Source organism: Pezoporus occidentalis, unplaced genomic scaffold (assembly GCF_034315485.1).
Source record: "Pezoporus occidentalis ecotype Australia unplaced genomic scaffold, CSIRO_AGI_Poc_V1 ctg371, whole genome shotgun sequence".
Lineage (NCBI taxonomy): Eukaryota > Metazoa > Chordata > Aves > Psittaciformes > Psittacidae > Pezoporus > Pezoporus occidentalis.
This window is the reverse complement of record NW_026915693.1, coordinates 255510-269313: the sequence shown is the minus strand read 5'-3', so window position 1 is coordinate 269313 and position 13804 is coordinate 255510. Positions and strand designations below refer to the sequence as shown.

General features: G+C 58.9%; 1 long non-coding RNA gene across 1 annotated transcript; it reads left to right on the top strand.

Moving 5' to 3' along the window:
* The first annotated feature begins 7516 nt into the window (after window positions 1-7516).
* LOC134170378 (uncharacterized) lies at window positions 7517-8684 on the top strand. The gene is made up of 2 exons (XR_009967258.1): window positions 7517-7865; window positions 7982-8684. It is a non-coding gene; the product is annotated as an uncharacterized LOC134170378 (long non-coding RNA).
* The last annotated feature ends 5120 nt before the right edge of the window (window positions 8685-13804 follow it).

The window sequence follows — 13804 nt, the reverse complement described above, 5'->3', positions numbered from 1 at the left end:
AACTGGCCCTGGGCTCAGTTTCCTCTTCACAAGATACAAACGGCAGGTCAGTTCCAGCAGCAGCCTTCTCCCTATGATCTCATCTCACTGGGTTTAGGTGCCTGGACAGGGACCATTTCTGACCCGGCAGGGCACACTTTCTCAAGAAGCTGCGAAGTTTAGCAGGGAAGAGGCTCTGGGTTTCTGAGGCCTTGGAGACCACTTGTCCCACTGCCTTCTCTTCCACACAGCTTTCACAAACCAGCGTCTTCCAAGCTCCCAGCTGTATATCCTCTGTTGGTGTTACCCAAAACACGAGAGCGGCTGGAGCTGTTTCAAGGAAAAGCCTTCTTCAGGAAACCTTCTGCCCTCATCACCAATCTGCTTGCGTCCCGCCAAGTCGGGGAGTGCACCGACAGGGAAGACGCTAGTGACTGTAGGCGGAGGCCGCGGAGCCATGTGCGGGCGGAGCGAGTCCCTCCGCACCCGCTGCCAGCTCTTTTTGCTTTAAACCTAGCAGCGAGAGACACATGGAGCCGCACTGCGCGCCGGGTCGGGCCGGACTAGATTCCGTTCGCGGCCCAGGCAGGGTCCGCGCTCGACCGGCGGCGCGGGGACAAAGGGAAGGGGCAGGAGGGGGGGCTGAGCTGCGGGGCTGCTCCCCGCCGCGGGCCCGGCGCCCCGGCTTTTCCCGTCCCCGGACCCAGGCTCCACAACTCCTCCTTCCCCGCACCCGTCCCGCCCTCTCGCCCCTGGCGCAGCCCCCTTGCTCCTCCGTGCAGGCTCCCCCCGGCAGCGGGCAGTCCCACTCGCCCCCCCCAGGGCAGGCCCTCCCCCCCACCCCTCCGCCCCCGTCCCGGTACTGCCCTGTCCTCTCCCCACCTTCAGGGCCTGCAGAGCCCCCGGCTCTCCTCCTCACAGCAAGGGAAGTAGCAGGCTCCCCCTCCCGGCCCGCCCTCCACGGCGCAGGCTACGGGAGGTGAAGGTGGGAGTGAGGAGGGGAGGCGGGACTGGGGCACCTCAGGTCCTCACAGGAAGGTGCGCGAACGGGGCGAGTCACCCCAGCCCCGAAGTACCGCTTCCAGACGGGCTCCGTCCTCCGCCGCTTCTCTGTGCCTGACAAACATCCCCCTCACACCAGAGACTTCTCCGCACACAACCCCCTCACCGCGGGGAGCGAAGCCGCGGCTCCCTTCTGCACTCTCCGCGCCGGGCAGAGCGAGCTGCAAGAGCGGCGCGGCGTGGGGGGGCGGCAGGCGAGCAGCGTCGTTGCCAAATCCCACTTCCCTGCCGGGACGGGGGCAGCGGAGGAAAGGCCTCCCCCGCCATGCCGGCCCTCCGCACCCCTACCCCGGCTGCCCTGGCAGCGACCGCCGGCAGGCTCTCCTCCCGCCCTCGGCCTAGTTCCCTCAGCTCCCGGCTGGGCAGCAGAGCTGCAGGGGAGCTATGACTTCCCCTTTCCTCCCGCGCACATACACCCCACCGGCCCTCCGCACCTTCCCCGAGCAGGCGCCCCTTTCCCCATAGTAGGCCCCGGTCCCTCAGAGCCCCGCCGGCCTCCTCTCCCCGACACCGGATCGGCTCTCCCCGCGCCGGCCGCCAGCCCGGGTACCTGCTAGTTGTCTCCGCAGTAGCAAGGCGGACTGGAGCTTCGTCATTCCCCCCGCCTCTGCCCGCGGAGGGAGTCCCGGCGGCGGCGGGGAAGGCGCGGCTCCTGGTGCTCCGAGAGCCCGAGGCGGCGGCGAGTGGCCCTCGGCCCTTCCGCACCGCGCCCCCCCGGCGGCCTGGCTCCGCGCGGGCCGCCGCCACAGCACGCAGGGTCCCGGACAGCGGCGGGCGGGCGGGCGGATCCCCCTACCGCCCTTCTCCTCACCCCGCCCGCAAGGAATTTCACTGCACTCCGGACCGCGGTGCGCGGGGAGAAGCGAGGTACGGCGGGGGAGGCGGGGCGAGCCTTCCTTCGTCCGCCATGTTGGGAAGGTCACCTCTCCACTTTCCTGCTCCTAAAGCCTGCAGTGAGGGAAGAAAAGCCTTTCTTCTCTGGTGCCTGCCCTAGGGTGTCCTGGAACACAGCCCACAGAGTGCAAACGTCTGGCCCCTGCTCCCACAGCTGAAAAGCCAGGACAGAAAGCTGCTGCTGGGCATCTTCTACACACAGTGAGCACAGCGGTGCCACCAGCACTGCTCTTGCTCCTCGCTTTCCCACCTAAAACTAAACTCCATCTGCGTACTGCTGTTTTGCTGACAGGCAGGGTACACCACAAAGTGACCACACTCTATAATATGCAGAATTTATTAAACAAGCGCACTGAAACCAATAAACACGCTAAAAGCAAGCATACTAATGTGAATTAGGTAAATATCTCTATTGAATGAGTATAATAAGACCAGAGATATAGGTATATAAGTAGAGTACTGGAGAAAGTTGGCAACGCATCAGATCATTACTGCATAGAAAGAACAGAGATGAAGCAGAAATACAGCGTGGGGCAGCCCCGAGCGCTCCTGCGCGCCCTTGTGGAAGCCGCGGTTGCCGACGTGTCCATTTTCAGCAGCACGCACGGGAGCTGCGTGAGCATCCTCCTCTGCCCCCAGCTCTCACCAGAAAGAGCTGAAGGGACACGAGGGCTGCACGTTTCAATACAACACATTTGTCACCAGCAAGGGCAACCTTGATTCCAATGGGTGCCAGTGCTGGGCTGTCCCCCTGAGAGCTCAGGAGGAGCCTGTGATGCCCTTACTAGCTGTAAGGAGCAAAGCTTGCTCTGCCTGCGTTAAAACCCAGTCCAGTTCTGAGCACAGATTTCCCCTGAATCTCAGGTGCGGCGCTTGGCAGCTGCTGAGATCAGAAACCTGGTGGTTTGCACTCGGTTTGTTATTTTCCGTGGGCGTTCCCTATGTGCCCCTGCTACCTCTCTGGGAAGTACGCTGAAAGTGTGGCTGCAAGAGCTCTCTAAGACTCGATGTGGACTTTTAGCAAGCGGGCATTCTTTACCGCAGCGCTGGCTGCAAGGGGCCACCCTGCACATCCCCGCTGCTGAGTGTTGTGGGGGCGACCACGACGTGGCCCCTGCTCAGTCCTGAGGAGCAGGGCGGGCTTTGGCCGCCCCACCAGCCCTCTCCCTCTCCGGCGAGGTGAGGCCGTGCAGACAGCCCTGCCCTCCTCAGCTGGGCTGCAGGGTCCGCACGGCAGGGCCGTGGCACGGGAGATGCCCCGGGGAACCGTGTTCTTGTGTGGTCCCTGGCATCGTCCGTGCCATGGTGCCTGCCCGGCAGGACACAGCAGGGCTCTGGAAGCTGCAGGCACAGAGGCGAGGGTGGGCTAAGGACAGGGGTGGCCCAGGGAGGCTGGCTGTCAGGGGCACGGGTGGCACAGGGCTGTCAGTAGAAGGCGGCTGGAACGGCGGGGCCGGTGGAACAGGGCCACGAGCCGTAGAACGCGGCGACTGTCGAGGTCCCTGGGCGCGGCTCCCGCAGCGCGTGCCGGGCCGGTGGCCGTTGCAGAGGAGACCGAGAGCGATGGCGCTGCCGGGCCGGTGGCGCTGCCCTCGGCGCTGGCCGTCGGCGCTGCCAGTGGCGCTGTTGGTGGCGGTCACCAGCCTGCTGCAGGGATCGCTGCTGGGAGCGGCGCTGGGCTTGGGGGGTGCCTGGTGGGCGCTGCGGTCCCGCCCGCCCGCCAGGCGCCTTCTGCCCCTGCGCTCTCCCCCACGGTGGCTGCCACCCACGCCCTGTCCCCTACGGTTGCAGCCCCCCAGGCCCCGTCCACCACTGCGGCTGCCCCCGTACAGGCCCAGAGCCAGCCTGATCGCCCGCTTTCCAACCGCCTGGGACGTGATGGCTTGGCGCCTGCGGAGGAAAATGGCCAGTACCAGCGGGCCGGCCACTGTGATCGGCCGAGGCGTGAGCACCGCGACCCGCGGCAACTGCCTTGGGTGAGCGAGGGAGTAGGATGTGCGTGGGATAAGGACACGGGTGGCCCAGGGAAACAGGCGGGATGAGGACACGGGTGGCAGTAGGACACTCCTTGTCAGGGGCACAGGGACCCTGGGTGGCAGGGATGAAGGTGGCAGGGGGACGCGGGTGGGATACAGAGACAGGTGGCACAGGGACATAGGTTGTGAGGGCTGCAGGTGGCACAGGGCACGGGTGAGATGAGGACACGGGTGGCCTAGCGATGGCCGTAGTGCTGCCCTTGGCGCTGCCCTGCGTGGTGCTGCAGGGATCGCTGCTGGGAGCAGGGGGTCCTGGTGTGCAATGCGACCCTACCAGCCCGCATCGCTCCTGTCTTCGTGTGGCCCGCACGGCAAAACGGCCTCTACAGTGGCCCAACGGCAGACACCATCCGTGCTGAGAGACCCCGTCCCGCTGCTGCTGCTTCTGGTGAGCTTGGGAGGAGGATGGGATCGGATCTTCCTGCCACTAACAGCGCTGTGACCATTGTGCCCCAGCAGAGCTCCACCGCAGACCGTGCGCCACCGGCACCCGCTCCCGCAGGACCAGAGCCCTGAGGCCATTTTCGCCCGGGTACGCCGGGACAGTCAGGTGCCCAGGGGCTCCCCATGGGCCCAACGCCCAGCAGCGCTCCGCAGCCCACGGCCCAGCGCTCTTTTCCTGTCCCCACTTTGCCCTGGCCGGTCTGCAGGGGGGACGCATCCAGGGGAAAGGAAAGGGCAAAATCCCTTTGCTGTGCTGGCACCTTGCAGCTGGAGGCAGCAGCCCGTGTGGGAGCCCTGCGTTCCCACTTTGACACGGGTCTCCTCAGCACCTGCTGAGCTGTACTAAAACACTGCTCACATCCTGGGCTGGGCTTGCAGATGTGAGAGTGGGATGTAGTCGTGGCTAATGGAGCTCTGCAGCTGTGCAGGGAAAGGTTTTACCCAGGGTGGGTCAGTAGGGAAGGGTTTGCTCTGAGGTCACTTGCCTCAGAGCCCGGAGGCCGCTTGCTCCCAGAGTGAATTCAGTTTGGGGTGCTCAGACTTTGCCCTCCATGGACATTGCGGAGGGCTGTTGAGCAGCGTTGAAGTAAGAGAGGTTCCGGGCTCGGCAGCCAGCACCAGGGAGATGGGATTTACTCTGTGGTGAGCAGGAGAAAGGGAGGCTGTGCTCCCCTGAACCAAATGAGTTACTCCTGGTCTCTTTGCACATTCCAATAGAAGAGGATGTGCGTGAGGGAGACCCTGGAGTCCGGCGCTGGATCCTACCGGGAGGTGCCACATCGGACAGGAAGGTAACGTAGCGCTCAGCCAGCCAGTGCCTGCTTGTCAATGCCAGCCAGGAAGAAAGCAGTCACCTTCCCAGCTGAGCCGGTGCCCAAGGCCTGCTCTCCACCAGAGCTGGGCTATTCCAGGCCCGTGAGACATGGCTGCTGGGTCACCCAGCGGTGGGGAAGCCCCTTTGTTGTGTCCATCAGCATCCCCGCTGCCTCGTTCCACTGCCGTGCTGGCGGCAGCGCTGAGCGGCACCATCCCCGCCCTGCCCCAGGCCGGGTTGGAGCTTGAAGGGCTCAGACGGCTGCAGCGGTGACGTTGCCGTGTGGCACTGGCATGTCCTGTCCCAGCCTGGCGCTGACCCTAACTGGCTCTCTCCCACTCGCACAGGGAACGGGAATCGCGGCGACGGGAAGAGAGCACCCCGGGGACAGCGAACAAGGCCGTGCAGACCGAGGAAGGTGAGTGTAGGTGGGGCCCAGCTCTGTGCCGGGCTTGGATGGGCCACCGGTGCGGGCCTGCTCCGATGCCAGGCGGAGCTCATGCCAACACTTCTTCAGCTGAAAGAGAGAGGAAACCCCGTGTGCCCATTGCGGAGAGGGCCCCGTGGCACAGCGCGAGATGTGGCCACGTGCGGCACCTTGTGTGGTTTGCGGTTCGGGAGGGCAGCGTGCAAGGAGCGTCCGTGGTGGTGGGAAGGGGCCGCTGGCCCGTGGAGCCCCAGCAGGCTCTTGTGAGAGCTTCCCCACGGATCTCTTGTGGCCAAGCTGCTGCCCCGGGGCATCGCAGCCCTGTGCTCAGCTTAAGGCCGTGTCCCTGGCTCTGCCCTCCGGGATGGGCATCCAGAGAGCAGTGAGAAGGGACAACCCCCTTGGTGCAGGCCGAACGCCTCTGCTGGGAGCTGCTCCTGACTTGTCTCCTCCTGTAGCTGTCGAGAGGCCTCAGGAAGAGCGGCAGCAGTCCCCGAGCCCACCACCTTCGCTGGGGAAAGGAAGGCCACGCAGGAGGAGCATCTGCCTGCTGGTGCCTGGCGAGATCCACCCACTGGTGCTGGTAGGTCGCTGTCTCGCAGCCTCTTTTGCCCTCCCGTGGGCTAGAATGTGCTCAGTGCAGTTCCTGCAGGGCGGGGGGCAGGCTGACGTGCCTGCCTTGGGGCAGGAGGTCTCGGCCTTGGCTGGGTGGGAAGTGAGGCTCTCCCCTGCCCCAGTGTGTGGTGACCGTGCGTGACTGCTGCCGCTGCTGGAGCAGGTACTGGCCTGGGCAAGGTTGCCGTGGCCTCAGCCCCAAGCCGATGCCAAAACGAATGGGGTCCAGAGCTCTGCGCTGGCTGTGGCAGAACCACGGCTTCATGGCTCTGGCGCAGGCCTGCTTCCACACCTCCTTCAGAGCGGCTCTGCCGGCTGCCCTGAGAAGGAACTAAGCTACTGCTCTCTCTTGGCAGTTCCCTGAGCTCAACCCACAATACTCCGGCACCGAGATGACCCTGGAGGAGGAGGGGGAGGCAGCGTGGCAGCTCTCTCGATGGCTCTTGGGACTTAAGGCTGGTAAGGGCAGACTGGGAACGCGAAGGGCGCGGCAAGGGGGAGAAAGCCATGGCCTGGGCTGGCAGGGCAGCGGGAAGCTGCTGGGCCAGTGCCGCCTGGTCCTCGGCTCTGATGCTCTTAGAGACTCGTGAAGAGCCCGGAGGGAGACCTCGTGTCCTGCAGTCCCCAGGGTGATGGGCGAGGTTGCCCAGGGCCGGAGCTGCGAGCTGTTCATACTGGGAGGGTTTCATAAGGGGTAGTCCCATGCGGCAGAGCCCTGCCGTGCAAAGGGAAGGTGCTTCCATCACTCGCTGCCCCAGTCCCCAGCCCTGGGGGGTGGAGGGGAATCTGAAATGCCGCTCCTTGCCCTCTCTGGATGCACTGGATGCGTCGGCTCCTGCGGGTGCTGCAAGCTCCCTAAAGCCAGGCTCTTCCTGCTCTGCCGACCCCGGCTCACAGCGGTGTGTTGCTTTCCAGGGACTCCTGCGCCCTTCTCCGGCCAGCGCTCCTCAGGCCTCGGACGAGACGCCGCTTCCTCTGGTAAGGACGGAGTTGGTGCTTCAGGCTTGAGGAGCTGATGGGTCGTGTTGTTCCCTTGGGCTGGGGGATGGCGGAAGGGTCAGGCTGTGCCCTAGGAGCCAGCCCGGGTGGTAGCTACTGGGCTCCAGGGATGCAAAACCTTCCATTCCCCCAGGGATAGGGATGGTGGTAGGCCCGGTGCCAGCCCAGAGTGCGGCTGCGGAGACCTGAGCAACATTTGTGCTTCTCTAGGTTCGTCCACCCGCGCAAGACGGAAGGACAGAGCCCGCAAGCAGCACAAGGCATGGATCCATCGTTTCTGCAATAAGTAACGGGCAGTGCCGCTGGCCCCCAGCCGTGGGGCTCCGGTCCAGAGCAGCCCTGAGGCGGCCCCAGAGTGACAGGGCCAGGCCCCGTTTCTGCTGCTAGCAAGAAGCCGTGCTGGGTGGCAGCGCCTGGGGTGGGACAGGGGAGCCCTTCCTGCTGGAAGAGTGCCCCAGCCAGGGCTCATGAGCCTCTGGGCATCTGTGCAGCATTTCCATCCTGGCTCTATTTTGCCACGTTCCCTAAGGTGTAACCTTTTGCTCCAGCCCTGGCAGTCTCTCCCCTCCCTTCTTAGGCCCTTTCCCATGTTGGGGTGCTCTGGAGCCACTGAGGGAGTCCAGAGCGGACTGGGCTCCGCCCCCTCCCCAAATCCCAGTTGTTTTTCATTTGTGGCTCATCCCCACCCGTTTGGGATTTACCAGCTCCCAGGAGCTGCGGTGCTGTCTCCCCTGGTGCCGTTCAGCGGGAGCGGGGCAGAGGCTGCTGGAGCCAGGGGTCCCCTGAGAGCTGCTCTCCCCTGCCCCGGGGGTCCTCACCACCCCCAGGACGGCTTCGCTGCTGGGTCTTATACTCGCTGAGCCTTGTAATTGTGTGTGTTGGGTGCAGTCGAAATTACCCAAAACCCCACAAATACTGAAACGTTCTTTAATGAAATCACACTTTGTTTTTATACTGGAGCTGTTACAGCACCTCCTCTGCCTTCTAAACTGCAATGTACACGGCTGTGACTAAACCTGTTCTCTTTGGGTTTTTTTCTTCCCGAAGGAGGAGGACCACAGAGATGCCGAGTGGCCTTTGGGGCCACCAGCGGCAAAACAGCGCCATCACTGATCATTTTTGAAGACTGTTCTTGTTCTATGTTTGTTCTACAGTTGTTCTAATATTCTTGTTTAATATACTGTTCTTGTTTTGTTCTTATACTCTAGTTGTTTTGGTTTTTTATCGTGGCTTTGTGTTGTTATACTGTTGTTCTGTTGTTGTAAGAATAGTAAACTAGTATTTTTACCATAATTTTACTATCATTTTCGCATTTTTTTACTGTCAATATATAATTTCCACCCCTCCTACTACATCCCCCACCCCCTGTCTTTAGGTCCCCCACTTAAAATAAACAGACTATGTTCACATCTGCCTTCCCTGTGTTTGATTTCTGGGCCAGGGCACAGGTGCCGCTTTCCAGCACCCTCTGCTTGAGCCATCACTAAGTGTCCCCTCTGCCTGAAGATGCTCCCCATGGTGCTGCGGTACCCAGTCTGCAGCAGGTCAAGGACAGAGAAGTGCCTTGGCAACGGCAACCAGAGGAGTCCTTACGCCTTGAGCAGAGGTGGATGGGCTGAACAAAGCACCTATGGTGCTCGCCAAGCAAAGGGATGGCAGCGGCATCCTCTGTATGGCTGGGAGAGGGCAGGTGGGGAAGCTGGCTGGGGGCAAGGTACAAGCAGGATGGGGCAGCCGCAGGCTGCACATGCCAGAGCTCCTGCCCTTGCATGGCCTTTTCCTTTCAGTCACCTGAAATAGTTCAGGGGATGGTTCCCCTGATGGTGCACCTGGGCTGTCCCCATGGCGATGGCTGTGTCCCCCTTCTTCTCCCATCCCTGCCATCATTAGGTGTGTGCTTGTGGCTTCTGCAGTCTATTGGCTCATTTTGCCAAGTCAGGTGATGCCACCTTGGGCCGGCACTGCCACCCCTGCTTTCACCTGCTCCTTTGGTCCCCAGATAAATCTGGGCTGGGGATGTCCACTCTGGCCAATAGCCTCTTCCTGACAGACATGCGCAGAGGCCGCAAGCTGCTGAACGCTGAAGGTGAGGAGGGGAACAGTGCCAGGGATGGGGTATCCTGGCTGTGCGGGATTTGGCAGAGTCCCGTGCTGCTCCTGAAGGGGCAGGAGGAGCCCCCTTCCCAGCGGGCTCCTCCAGGTCTCCGATGTTGCCTGCAGCATGCTGCCAGCTGCCCACAGGTGCTGGGGATGGCTCCACAGCAGCAGGGACCCCCCCCCCCCGCCTGGCACAGGCACACTCACAGGGGCTTTGGCCTCACTGGGGAGACAAGAGCCAGCTGCTGGGACTCACAGAGAAGGCAGCTCCCCCCAGGAGCACAGGAAAATGAAGTGCTGTGGAGCATCTTCAAGGTGCAAGTGACTGGTATCATTTTCAATGGGGAAACCCCAACAATTTATCATCGGCACATGGGAGAGCTCACCTGTAGCACAAGGAATTGCTCATCTCAGGAGAGACAGGCATTTCACACCGGCACCACGTCACTGGCCTCGTCCGTGTCACCCCTGGCAGAAGCAGAATCACCTCCAGGCACCTCCCTGCCCAGGAGAAGCTGAACTTTGCCGTCTTGACCCAGAATGGAGGCAGAGGGGACCCGGGAGAGCCCCGCTTCCCCTGTGTGGAGCCGCTGGGGTGATGGGCAAGGGTGGGGATTGGGAGCACTACCAGGGCGCTCCATCCACACTCCTTCCCCATCCCGGCAGCAGCAGATCCCGGTTTCCCAGGGTACTACCAGAGAGGAGCCCCTGCCCCAACCTCCCTCCCAGCGCAGCTTCAAGCCCTTTTCCAGGCTCAGCCCGTGCCGCTGGACGCGGCCCTCGGTCGCGCTGCAGCAGCTCTCCCCGTGCCTTGCGGCTGAGCACGGCTGCCTCTGCTTGGAAACCGACGGCCGGGGCGGAGAGAACCGCGAGTTCCTCCGCCGAGTGATCCTGGCATCCTCTGCCCGCTCCTCAGCTTTGGCTCCGGTCAGGAGGCACTGAACGAAGCAGATAATTGCCTGGCAGTGATTGATGGGGAGTCAGGGGTGAGCGGAGAGCTGGGAGGGGGATGAGCTCAGGGATTGTGTTTCAGAGGGAGGTGGTTTTTTAGGGTTTGACCATGTGGGCAGTCGGGAGCTTTTCTGAATCGCATTGGCTGAGCTCGAGCAGGATCACTTGCTCAAGGGCAGCTCTGATATGCAAGCTACTGCTTTACTGAGGCATTTCTTCTACAGTGGCCCCTGAGATCAGAGGGAAGGTCATCAACGGTGAGATGAGTGGCTGATTGAATAAGGACAGAGCAGTGGAGATTATTCAACTTGGCTTTCAGTGCTGCCTCCCATGACATCCCCCTGGACTAATCGATGAAGAAGACTGAAAGAGGTTGAGCAATGCAAACCTGAAAGACTTACGTGTCGTGGATTACGTTCTGGAATACTCCCAGGCACCTTGAATCACCACTGGAAAAAATTCATTTGCATCAAGGCAGGATGTGCAGCACAAGAAGCTTGTGGATTCTGATACAGCAAAAACATATGCAAGGAGCATAAAGAGAAATGTCATTGGTATTCTTTGCTGGTATAGAAACCCAGCTTACCAGCCTCTACTGAGCAGCATTAACCTGAATACATATTCTGAATTCCCACAAGAAGCCAGGCAATTAGAAAATAACATTTGAATTCAAATCTGAGCTTCTGAAAGCCAGAGAGTCCTCAGTGTGCAGGAAACTGTACCCGTGTTCAAACCCATCTTTCATCCTGAGGCCACACGCACCCTGGGGCAAGGATTTGGCATATTATCCATGAGAGAGTGTTAACAGACACAAGCAGCTTTTTAAACATATCCAGGGTGCCTTGGTTTCAGGTTTTGAACCAGCAGATGTGTCTGATCAGCCTTCCCAAAGCTCCTTTCCTCCCACCACTGCTGTTGGAAAGCAGCCCCTCATTCCCAATTGCTTTCTCTCATATTTTACTTACCTAAAACACCAAATGAAATTGAGCATGTTTAAACAGACAGAGGTTTGTCACACAAAATGTGAAAGTCTGCAAAAGCTTCACAGTGGGAAGAATATAATTTGGATAATTGAAATTGGGAAAAGGATCTGACATGCTTTATAAAAGAAGTATTAAAAGGGATAGTTTGGCAGAAGGGAGACAGTTTACAGTTACTAGTAACAACTGATATATTAGAGTGTAGGGAGTATTTCAGTCTTTCAGAGCAAGCCCTGCTGAAGGGCACAGAGATGGGCAAGCCTGGGCTGGTGACAGCACCAAGGTAAGACCTGGAGCACCAAGCAAGAGGCAAGCACACAGACTGAGAAGGCTCCTCAGTGCCTGAATGGAGGAGCTGTCCTCTTCATCCCAGGAAGTGAGTCCAGGGTGCTACTAGTTCCACATTCTGTGTCCAAGAATGGTTTTCATAGTCTGCAGCTCTTCAGCCTGGCAGGACTAGGATGGGAGGGAATGCAAACTACAGCACACAGCTCATCACCAAGCCTGGAGGTCACAGCCTTCCTCAGCAGGATGGGTGGGGGGCTCTTCCTTTCCAGCTGCCTGCCCGTCCTGACCCAGATGTGGAATTCATGCAGTTCAGCCGGGGCAGGTGCAGCTGCCACAAGCAGATGCAGTGTCCTGCAGCAGCAATGCTGGCTTCGATGACTCTGACCTTGAGGGTTTGTTGCACCCTGCTGACAGCCCCAGCCAGCCATCTGCTGGGCAACTGTTTCATAACCAGCCCAGAGCAGCCAGGATGGTGATGCTCTTTTTACCCGCTTCCTAGGGGTTGAGGAGGAGCTCAACAGGGCAGCTGCAATGGGCAGTTTAAGCATCAGTGTCTGGAATTTTAAGACAGATGCACATCCCTCCCAGTAAACATCAGTATTTCTGGAGCACGTGGGTAAGACATAAGGGGGGGGGAATCTTTCGACCACTTCTTAAAGCTGAAAGCTGCTTCTAGTCATCACAGCCCCAGCACAGGAGTGAGAAAGGTGGCCAGAACAGCTAGGGAACCAGAGTACAGGAGGGCATCTGAGGGTGAGGCAGCACAGAGCCATAAACGCAGACCTGGTCCTCTTGAAACTAGTTTGGATTTAGCCACAGTAAACCTAGAATTGTGTTTAAAACCATTTGAGAGGCTAGTGTCCTTTATGCACCACTTCTCTGAACCAGGATTAACTCGGCAAGAATGGGGCGGCAGCTCCCAAGTGACTGGGATTCTCCCGCAACAGGAGCTACCCTACTCTGTAAAACACAAGACAGACTCTGGGAAAGGCAAGTTCCCATCTGGTCCTTCCCAAGGACTGGGAAGGAAAGTGGGATTCAGGGTTTCTGCAGCAGCACTGGGTGGGTGGAAAGCTCTCAGGGCTGACTGTGCCTGTGGAAAGCCAAAGGCGCAGACTGTGTCTTTATGGTACAGGCCTACAGACTGCACCAGACCACGGACAAACTCTCAGCATCCTTTCCTGTGGGCCATCAAGACAGATGCTTTCATGTACAGCCCCCCTGTATCTGTGCCTAGGCTTCTCCCTGGAAAAATATAAACCACTTCTCACAGGCAAGATATTATTTTGGTGTTAAAAAGTCACATCTCCAACACACCTCCTAACAGGACTTGCATGACAAATGTGAAGAGCAGAACATTCATTTCCACAGCTCATGTCAAAAATCCAGCAGCTCAGAGGCAAGGGGTTAACAGCTACAGGCAGCACAACACAACATACTTCACAATCACATCTCAGAGTTAAGAACTGGAAAACGTTTGCAAAACTAACCATGCAAGAAGCAAACAAACAGCAGCACACATTCCAGCCAAGCAATAGTTAGCTTTATTGAGTTTCATAAACACTGCATCAAAACCAAGAGAAATTAGAATTCCTTTTTGCTTCTTAACATTAGTCATTTCTCAATGAAAATGTGATTATGTTTAATGATACTAAGAGAAAACAAGGAACAGGAGCAAGAATAGAGTTAGACAAGATGCAGAGCCAGCGTCCCCTTCATGTACTCCCCCTGGTGTCAGAGCAGCGGAGCTCTGGGAAGTGCTGTTAAATTTTGTCAGGTCAGTGTCAGGGATTGAATCCCAGGACGCAGCAGCTGATGAATCAAATATAGCATGGGTTGCTAGGAACTGTGCTGTACTTTTGAAGTCACATTTGGATATCTTCAGTGGAACAGAAAGGGATTTATGAGAAAAGTTCAGGTTAATCAAACACGTTTCCCGTCTGGCTGCCTCAGTAAAGCTTAGTACAAACGTTAAGCGTAATTTGTTTTCCCTACTAGTTCCACAGAAAAGATCAGCATGCAAGATCTGATACAGCATCTGTAACACCTCCTGCCCTCTGAAACATAGCTCTGGCCTCCCCGGCTTAGTTCTGTGCTTGCTTCATTACATGCATATAAGATGAAAACATAGGAACAGCCACAACTAAAACTACAGGAGACAAGAATGCTCTGACACTGTTCGTAGAATGCTTGTGTGTGCAGCTGCTAACATACACCC